Below are 10839 nucleotides of genomic sequence, written 5' to 3' on the forward strand. Positions count from 1 at the left end.
GTATATCTCTAAAAAACATAGTTTTGCAAATAATTCATGTAAGATTGGGTTATCTCTTAATTTGAATGTCTGACAGAATTTAGTTAAAATGATTTGTGACTGGTAGTTTCCTTATGTAGATATTTAAACTTTTAATCCTATATCCTCAATGACTTTAGGACTTGAAGTTTCCATTTATAGTTGAGTCTGTTTCAGTTACTGTTTTTCTTTTTCTAGGAATTTGACCATTTTCAATGAAGTTTTCAAGTTGATTTGCATAAGTTTTATAATAATCTCTACTTTTTAACATACATATGCTGTGTTTGTATTCATCTTCCCTTTCTACTCCTCAGACTATTCATATATGTCTTTATTAGTACTGTCATAAACCTTTTTTATATAACTTTATAAGTTATGAAGTTCACTTGAAACTCTATTGTACCTTTGCTTCCTATTTCATTAATTTCACTATTTTTTTTTTGCCTGGTTCTTTGTGTTAAATTTTGTGAATCTTGTCTTTTTAATATAAATTTCTAATTTGGGTTTAAACTATTAATCTTTCCTATTTTCTAATAAAAATTGTTAAAGCTATGGATTTTTCTATAGGAAATGATTTTTTCCTCTTTTCTTTTTTCCAAAATATTTTACATGTTTGCCTTTCACATTTAATTCTTGACCTCAGTGGAATTGATGTTTCCATGTAGTGAATGATGGAGATCGAATATTGCTCTCCTCCATCAGGTGTCTAACAGTCTTAGGTAGTCCTAGCTCCATTCACTGCTCTGTGTTTCAAATGCTCCAGCCTTAAGCATTTATATTTCTTGTACCTTCAGTAACTATTCAAACCAAAACTTTTGGTAAAATAGGATTTGTAAAAGGTCCCAGGTCAATGGCTACCATCAATCTTTGAAAGATTTTTTTTTATTTTTAAGTAATCTCTGTCATCAATCTTTGATATCCTTCTTTAGATTCTCACACCTGGCTTATATTTATCATCTGAGGATTTCCCTTACTTTATTGCCAGTTTAGCATTATTTAAATAGCCTTTAAAAAATATAGCATTTCTACTTGTTTTGTAGTGGGAGGAATTGCCAGAGTATATACATATCAATAGTGCAAAAAGTCTTTTAAATTGATTGCCATTTTAATAACTTTGAACTCTAGCAGAATAGATCATTGGAATAAAAGCCTAATTTAGTTTTTTAAGAAAGGTACATTGTAGGAACTTTGCTATTCCCTTTGTGATACATTTTTTTTTCTCACTAACACTTCTGACATGTGCTTCAATGCAATGTGTTCCAATACTGCAAATTAAAGGAAAGGAAACAAAATACTATGGCATAGGAAACTAAATATCTACTGATCTAATAATAAATATTCTAGACATTATTGATGCACATTAATTAAGGTATTCCATATTGGTTGGAAGTGACAGTAAGTTTCCTTGTAATAACAATTGCTTTGTCATTTATTTTCCTCTTGCAGATAATTTATGTATAAGCCTAGGCAAAAAAGCTCTCAGATTTTACTCTTCCATAATGTGAGGCAGGATTTTCTGAGGTCTTGGATACACAGAAAGTGTACAACAAGTACTCATTTCCCTTGGATACCTTCTCTTTAAATAATCATATAGCAGAGATGATATCCTTCCAGGATTATAGGAGGAAATGTTATGGTAACCAAGATATGCAAGTGAGATTCTTTCTATCTCTAAATTTTTTAGCTTTCATAAACCTCCAAGTTGTCTTTAAAACAGTTTTTAACAAAGTCATTTTATACCTTTCGGAATGGGTGGTCCAGAATCAAAGTCTGTTTCTTTTAAGATTCATCATTTGTGAACCAACATAAAACCCGAAGTTTCTGAAGTTACTCAGAACCTAAGGTGACTTTAAATAGCTCCCTATGATTATTTTGATAAACAGGTTCAAAATGAGTATTAATAATATGTATGGATTAGAACAACGTATACGTTTTTAGAAATTGGGAACAAAGAAAAATAACCATGTAAGCCATGATACTCTAGAGTAGTTGTTGGCTGTGATCTCTCAGGTCAGACTCTTATTTAAGTCCTTTGTATTAGTTTACTAAGGCTGCCTTAACAAAGTGCCATAGATTGGGTAGCTTAAAAGCACATTTGTTTTCTTACCATTCTGGAGGCAGAAGTCCAAGATCAAGATGTTGGCGTGTTTTGTTTCTTTATGGGGCTTCTCTCCTTGACTTGCAGATGGCTGCCTTCTTGCTGTGTCCTTACATGGTCTTTCCTCTGTGGACAAATAGCCTTGGTGTTTCTCCATGTCCCAATTTCCTTCTTTTATAAAACAGGAGTCAGACTGGATTAGAACCCACCCTGAAAGCCTTATTTTTCACTTTATTACCACTTTAAAGGCACTATCTCCAAATGCAGTCACATTCTTTGGTACTGGGGGTTAGGGTATTCAATATAAGAATTCAATATAAGAATTTGGAAAAGGGGGGACATAATCTTATACTATAACATCTTTGCTTATCATCAGGATAATTAGACATCAGGATAATTTTTTAAAATCTTCTTTGTACTTATTAAGATTGTTGTGACTATTAAAAAATAAGAAACATGTAAAACACTTAGGATAGAGCCTGGTAAATAACAAATGTTAGTTATTAGTGTTAATTATTATATGATGGAAACTTTCTATTTTTACATTTAGGTAAAACATTATAAAATATGAAGTGTTCTGAAGGTGTCATTTAAATATAGTGGGTTTCTAGTGTCTCTGTATTCTATTTTTTGATTGATATTATGGTTAGTTGTTTTATCCATTATCGAAAATGGAATATTGAAGACACCAATGCTTATTGTTGAATTCTCTATTACTTCCTTTAATTCTGTCAGTATTTACTTCATGTATTTTGGCACTCTACTCTTAGATACCTAAAGGTTTATAATTGGCATGTCTTCTTGAAGGACTGACCCTTTTATCACTGTAAACTGATCTTAGTATAAAGAAGAACATCTATAATAGGAAGTCATAAACTCAGTGCCTCTTTTGCTCCAGATACTTTTTTTTATTTTTTATATTTCTATGTGTAGTAGCACTTTTCCAGGCCACTAGTCCCCATTTGAAGAAAGAGGAAACTATTACAGTGCTTTTGGTCAATGTTTCCTGCCTTATAGACCAACCATCCTTATGTGCTCTTACCACTAAGCAACTCATGCCCTGACAACAGGGAGTACAACTTACCAAGGGTGAATAGGGAGTTGAGAAATAGCAACAGTGTCATGAAACTGAACTAGAAGCCAGAGAACACCAATGCTATTCTGTTTGAGATGAGTACTGTTAAGCAATGTTGAAAATTCTGACAAAGTCTCAAAGTACTGATGAATGTTAAATAATATCGGTTGATCTGTTTACTATCAGTATTTTTTTTAAGTTTTTATTTAAAGTCCATTTAGTTAACATACAGTGTAATATTAATTTGGGTATATAATATAGTGATTCAAAACTTCCGTACATCTCGTGGTGCTCATCACAAGTGCCCTCCTTAATACCCATCATCTATTTAACCCATCTCCCAACTCATTTCCCTTCTGGTAACCATCAGTTTGTTCTTTACAGTTAAGACTCTGTTTTTTGGCCTCTCTCTTCTTTTTACCCTTTGCTCATTGGTTATTTCTTAAATTCCATATGTGAGTAAAACCATATGGTATTTCTCTTTCTCTGACTTATTTCACTTGGCATAATATGTCTAGCTCTATCCATTTTGTTGCAAATGCAAGATTTCATTCTTTCTTATGGCTGAGTAATATTCCATTGAATCACATACCACCTCTTCTTTGTCCATTCATCAATTGATGGATACTGGGCAGTTTCCATAATTTGGCTATTATAGATAATGCTGCTATAAACATCAGAGTGCATGTATCCCCTTGAACCAGTACTTTTTTCCCTTTGGGTAAATACCTAGTAGTGCAATTGCTGGATTGTAGTTCTATTTTTAACTTTTTGATGAGCCTCCATACTGTTTTCCAGAGTGGCAGCACCAGTTTGGATTCCCACCCAACAGTGCAAAAGGGTTCCCCTTTCTTCACATTCTTGCCAACATTTCTTGTTTCTTATGTTGTTGATTTTAGCCACTCTGACAGGTGTGAGATGATATCTCATTGTAGTTTTGATTTGCATTTCCCTGATGACAAGTGATATTGAGTATGTTTTCATGTGTCTGTTGGCCATCTGTATACTGTCTTTGGAAAAAAAAATGTCTATTCATGTTTTCTGCCCATTTTTAAGTGGATTATTTATTCTTTGGTGTTGTTTTACAAATTCTTTATATATTTTGAATATTAATCCTTTATCAGATATGTCATTTGCAAATATCTTCTACCATTCCATAAGTTGCCTTTTAGTTCTGTTGATTGTTTCCTTCACCGTGCAGAAGATTTTTGTTTTGTGTAGTCCCAATAGTTTACATTCTGCTTTCAACATTATCAGCAATACAGAAAATGAAATTAGACTAAAGAGACAGAATATTACTTTACCTTAGCTATTATTTAACACATAGCTTATTCTACTTTTTAAATGTCCCTAATAAACATGGAAGAAAAGAATATATTATGTGCCAAGTAGTTTTTTAGCAGAGAGAAGGTATTTTTAACTCATGCTTCACTTTGATGAAAATTAAGATTTTTATGAAGATGAATTCAGAGTAGTAAGAGGAAGGAGCAGGATTCTAAAACATGGTTATCTAGTGCTGAAGATATTTCTACTACAATTTTCTGCTACATAAAAATATCTTGAAATTATCAGAAATTAATCAAGATATTCTGCTTTTTAAATAATTCTAATTAATAGAAATTTTGTAACATAACGTGGTATAATGTGCAGCTTATCATGCATGTCATATATAACATGTATTGTATAATCCAGACAACTAGATGAATTGTTTAATTGCTGTTGAAATTAATTTTTGTCATTTTATAGTAATAAAAAAACCTCATCTCTGTTACATTTATTTAATGCAATGTGGTTTTCAAGATTGGCATATTTGCAGAATGTGTCAATAAAAAGAAAACATAAGATATAGAGAATATCTTATAAAACAATATTATCTACGTATATTGAAGTACTTTCCGTGCAATGTAAGTGACTCATGATATAAAAGACCTGGAGGGCAAATGTCACTATTTCTGTCAAAGACAAAAACTAAGGGAAAGATATAAGTTGAAAATAAGAATGGACATTCTCAAAAAGGAGATTCATATTGGAAACACATTATCTAAAGCTACTTGGAAATGATCATCAGAAGTGGCTTCTAATGTTCCTGACAACTGAGAAAAAATATGGCATGTATTACATGTGTTAGAACTTTTTAAAGACTTATTTTTAATCAAAAGCATTTTATAAAAAAAAGGAAAATGTGAGAAACCTACTCTCTGATGACTTACACTTCATGAATGTTTGCTTAAGATACATTATGATCTCCATTGAGTGGAAAATGAGGACACTGGAAGGGTCTCTTGCTCTCTTCTTTCACAGGACAGGTTTGTTGATGAACATGAGAAGCACTTATATGCTCTTATCTTTTTAAATTTTGGAATATCTGTTATATTCACTTTATTAGTCTGATCCTACCATAAACTCCTTAAAATGACATAGAAAAAAAAAAAAAGATGTTCAACAGATTTCTGGGAATACTAACAATCGAAGCAGATTTTCACTTTGTTAATTATATTAACCAAATGGCATCTACCAGTCTCCCAAAAGGAAACAAGAACAGGAGTTTTGAAAAGAAAAAGCAGCAAAAATAAGTAAAATAAATTTTGGTTGATTTTTAAGTTTTTTCCTGAATGGTCTCTTTCTGGAATGAGAAGTAAGAAATTACATAGACTGAATCCTTTGATTCTGAGTATAACTAGGTAAGTGATACTAGGAGCAGATGACCTGGGAAAGTGCTTAGAGAGACGGTCTGTATGGGACACCACAACATTACTGACATAAATTGGAAAAATTTAAATTGTCCCTGCTCCCAGTTTCAAGTAGTGGAGATAAGGAACATTTCTTGCTACATAATATGTCAGTTGGGATTTATTTATTTTATTTTGCAATTTGCATGACAGCAAAAATTTGGCAGCCAGGGACAGCCAGCTGAAATTCTGAAAATAAATAATTCATGATGCTGTACTGTTTATGGAAAATTAATCTGAATTTTAAACCCTTTGCTATACCTCCCAAGTGATATCTGAATAGAAAAAATGTATAAAAATGCTGAAAAGAAAATGGAAACTATAGAACAGTTATTTAATTTTTAAGAATATAAATCCTGCTTTGTCCAATTAAAGTAAATCACGAAGTAAATCTATTTTATATATATATATATATATACAATATTTATAAATAGAAAAGAAGAACTTCAACTTAGAGAAACAAAATAGTTAGAATGATCACAATATTTTTAAAATCCTTTTAAATGGATAATTGAGCAAATAAGAAAACAAGGGAAATATTCAAGATAAGAAAGTAAAAGTATTGAAGCTCCAGAATCATACTGGGTGGTGGGTTTGTGGAATGAGGGAGGAGTTAGAAGTGGATGGAGGAGATTGCTATTCTATTTCCATCAGTTTTAAAGGTTGAATGAGGGTTTGGATCCAAGAAAGAGATGGTAAATTAGAAATAAGATCCTACACTCAACTAGGCCCCCCAAAAGGATATGCCTTCATGAAAAAGAATAGAATAGCTACTTCACTAGGGAAATTTACCCTCATAAGGAAACTTATAAGTAAGTATTACTTATAGTATTTATACTATAATAACTTATAAGTATTACTCTCATTAATAATGAGAAAAACAACAGTCTATTCATATGAAGCAAAAGTATAAAAATATACCTGAGGTTGGAAATCACCAAATTTACCAGGTAGAAAGTAAGTGTCTCTGCTGAAAATTCATAACTGTGTGGAATTAAGGTTCCAATTTAAGCTACATGAGTGGTCTAGAAAACCATAATCAGAAATAACATTAAAAAAAAAAAAAGTCTTAGGTGGTGGTACTTCTGGAATGCCTGGAAAAAGAAAAGCACCAACCACTCTGGAGGGACATACCAAACTTATGTTTCCCAGGACTTCCATACAAAGGGATCTTGCAAAAAAGTTCATAATGCACAATCTAAAATCCATGAGGAACCAAATTTACCATGAGCAAAATCATAAGATACAATAAATAGTAATAAGGATATCACTTCCCTTAAAATTTCAGACATTAGAACTATCAGATAAAAATTATAAATATGCATCCTACCGTATTTATTTAATATTTAGTATTCTTAGTGGATTCACACACCTTTTTTTTTTTAATTCAATGGATTAAGAATTTAAGTGTGAAAATAAACCTTTAAAATTTTAGAAGGAAAATATAGCTGAATATCTTGATGCAAGGGTTAGGAAGGATTTCTTATGCTTCGCCACCACCACCACCAAAAAATTTTAAAGAAAGTCATATATTTGATTATATTAAAATTAAAATTCTCTATATAGCAAAAGATAAACTTATTTATTTATTTATTTATTTATTTTAAGATAAACTTATTTAATCATAAACCACAAATATATTTATTTATGATGAGATAGAGACTAGCAAAACCTATTTGCAATGAATATATCCAAGAAAGGATTTGAATTTTTTTTTTAATTTATTTATGATAGTCACACAGAGAGAGAGAGAGACAGAGACACAGGCAGAGAGAGAAGCAGGCTCCATGCACCAGGAGCCCGATGTGGGATTCGATCCCGGGTCTCCAGGATCGCGCCCTGGGCCAAAGGCAGGTGCCAAACCGCTGCGCCACCCAGGGATCCCCAACAAAGGATTTGAATCTAGAATAAACTCCTGAAAATCAATAAGAAAAGGCAGAGAATGCCATTGAAAAATGAGCAAAGGATTTAAGAGAAAAGAAAGAAACTTTGGAACCTAGAATCTTGGGGAAATTTTTCCTCCTTTACAGTTTCTAGAGAAAGTTTTGAACAGGCACATAAGATTTGATACAAAAATTTTCCTTCAAATGTTATTTGTAAAAACCAACAAATTGAAAACAATGTAAATGTCCATCAAGAGAAGAATAAACAGTTCCATTGTGCTATATTCTACTATTCTACACTGGAGTGTGATAAGACAATTAAAATAGCTGCAGCTACATATATAAAAGGAATTTGGACATTGACACCTATATTCTGAGGCCATTTATATGAAATTTAATAATGAGAAAAACAAGTCTATTTATATGAAGCAAAAGAATAAAAATATCATACTGAGGGTAAAAACCACCAAATTCAAAATAATGATTATTACTTCTAAGAAGAAAAGAAGGGAATATGATCAAATAGGGATTCACAGGGGCTTCAAATATATCTGTAATATATTTCTTTTAAAGGAAATTATCTTAAAGTATCTTCTAAGCTTTAAGTTGGATGAGTGCCTAAGTTCCATTTTATTATTCTTTACATTTCCTGTATGTTTGAAATATTATTTCAGTAAAAGAAAGAGAGATTTTTTTTTTATCCAATTCACTAAATAAATGTTGGTTTTATAATTAACTGATGTGTTGCCATGTTTCCCAGGCCCTGTGTAATTCGATTGCATTAGGCCCAGGTCTACCCTTAGGATGAACGTCATACTTCTTGGAAGCGACCTACAGAATGATGTCCTGCTATTTTGGTGTTTGACTAGACAAGGTCAGGGAGGTTGATCTTTTTCAAATGAATAATCTGCAAGGTTGTTAAGGATTGAAACGTATTCCTCCAGATTTCTTCTATTGAAGTCTTAACCCCTGTTATAACTGTATTTGGAGATATGGCCTTTTAAGAAGTGATTAAGGGTAATAGATGATATTGTAAATACGGGCCTTGTTAGGACCGGTGTCTTTATAAGAAAAGAGCACCAAAGAAGAGGCCATGTGAGGACAGAGCAAGAAGGAGGCTGTTTGCAAGTCAACGAGAGAGGCCTTAGGCAAAACCAAACCCAGCAGCACCCTGGTCTTTGACATCCAGCCTCCAGAACTGTGAGAAAATTAATTTTTGTTGCTTAAGTCATATAGTCTGTAGTATTTTGTTATGGCAGCCTTAGCAACCTAAGGTTGCTATTGAAACACAAGAATAAGTGAGATTGTAAGTCCAGAAATCAATTGAAGACCAGAGGAAGAAAAATTAACCTAAGAAACTGAAAAAGCCCGAAGAATAGCAAGGGGCAAAGTTGTTAGCAGTATTGGATTGGCTAAGACAGATCAGAAGAGACGTTCAGTGAGCCATGGCCTTACTCAAACATCACGTGATTGCTAGCATGGGTGAAAACCCAGGTGTAAATCCCATCTACAGGTAGAAATAGATTTTGTTTCAGCTATTGTGTGAATAGGGGCTTTGACTTTTGCACTGTATTTGTACTATTGTTTTGGGTTTTTTTTGTATTATTGTTAACATAATGTCCTATGAATTTTGGCATACTAGCAAATCCTCTGTGGTTTGTGCTCAATGACTTAATTTGAAGCCCGTTCACATTTTTAAAAACCACAAACAAAAACAAAAGACAAACAAATAAACAAAAGCAAACACCACACCCAGGTTTTAGGTAGACAATGGGTCAAGTTAACGCCAAAGAAGTTAGTGTTTGAGTTTTAAAATAATATCTGTATTTTTCATTTACTGCCTCTTCTTGGACATGAATCGTTTCTTGTCTCTATTCCTTTGGATGAGTGGATTGTACTGAGGTGAAAGGGAAGGTAAGATATAAAGGGTTGTGCTGTGGAGAGTTAAGCCAGAGGAATGACTAAATAAAAGGAAAGAAATGATGTTAGCCACACTGGATTTGTATGGAAACAATGTATGGAATATCCTTAATAATATTATTACTTTTTGAACTCTCATCCTGTGCCTGGTTCTTTGTTTTGCCTCTTATATACTGGATTCCACTTAAGCCTTAAAACTACTCCTAGACTCTGAGAATAGACAAAATTCTCCAATGAGGGAAACTGATTTTGTGACATCAATTTATGTGCCCAAAGACCCTTCCCTGATAAGGGTAAGTTCTCTCTGATACATAAACCTAGGTCTTTAATCACCACAAAACACTGTTTTGCACAGAGCAGATACCCCTCTTAAGGGATTACAACATGAAGTTTTATATTCTGAATCTCTTGCGCACTGTCAGCAGTCAGTAGAGAACGAAGCTGGGACTGGCTCTGTTTTGCCCTGCATCACTGCAGCACACTCTGTACTCCAACTTACATTTGCTGATGACTCAGAGTGGCTGACATCTCCATAACACATCAATTAGAGCAGAGCAGCAGGCCTCTCACCAGCTGAGGCTGGCCCTCAAGGTAGTGTACACCAATCAGACCTATCCTCTGGGAACTCCAGAATCAGATTTGGGAAGTCTGGAAGGAGGCCAGACTTTCTGTTCAATAGGAGTGGGCTGAGATTCAGATGTAAATAGAAGAGAAAGTCTGCTGGAGCAGTGGAAAATAACTATGTGGCCCTGGATTGCCAATTTAGCATAAATGCTGCAATGATTCATCTCTGAGTTGATAAACATGTTTTCCAAAGTGAGAGGCAGACAGACAGGATGCAGTTCCCTGCTCCAAGGGCTTCATTACTGAAAGGTTTGCAAAGAGAAGCCACCCTGCCCACGCCTCCACCGTGCTGGAAATAGATTGGTGCTAGGGGCACAGTTTTTCTTTTCAATGAAACACAGACAAGAGGAACTCTAGCAGGTTATTTCTCACAGATGGAGGTTGGTCCTTAGACTTTCTTTTCTTGTAGTTCATATAGTGACCCAGCTCCAGCGTCATAATTAGGACCTGCACTGAAGACAGGCATTCAGGAATTGTTCATTTGACAACTCA

This window comes from Canis lupus, chromosome 1, assembly GCF_011100685.1.
Source record: "Canis lupus familiaris isolate Mischka breed German Shepherd chromosome 1, alternate assembly UU_Cfam_GSD_1.0, whole genome shotgun sequence".
NCBI lineage: Eukaryota > Metazoa > Chordata > Mammalia > Carnivora > Canidae > Canis > Canis lupus.